Source organism: Piliocolobus tephrosceles, unplaced genomic scaffold, assembly GCF_002776525.5.
Source record: "Piliocolobus tephrosceles isolate RC106 unplaced genomic scaffold, ASM277652v3 unscaffolded_32916, whole genome shotgun sequence".
NCBI classification, from domain to species: domain Eukaryota; kingdom Metazoa; phylum Chordata; class Mammalia; order Primates; family Cercopithecidae; genus Piliocolobus; species Piliocolobus tephrosceles.
Window position 1 is genome coordinate 38,825 of NW_022316439.1, and position 206 is coordinate 39,030.

The window sequence follows — 206 nt, forward strand, 5'->3', positions numbered from 1 at the left end:
TGTGTGATGTTCCCCTTCCCGAGTCCATGTGAGCTCATTGTTCAGTTCCCACCTATGAGTGAGAACATGCGGTGTTTGGTTTTCTCTTCTTGTGATAGTTTGCTAAGAATGATGGTTTCCAGCTGCATCCATGTCTCTACAAAGGACGCAAACTCATCCTTTTTTATGGCTGCATAGTATTCCATGGTGTATATGTGCCACATTTT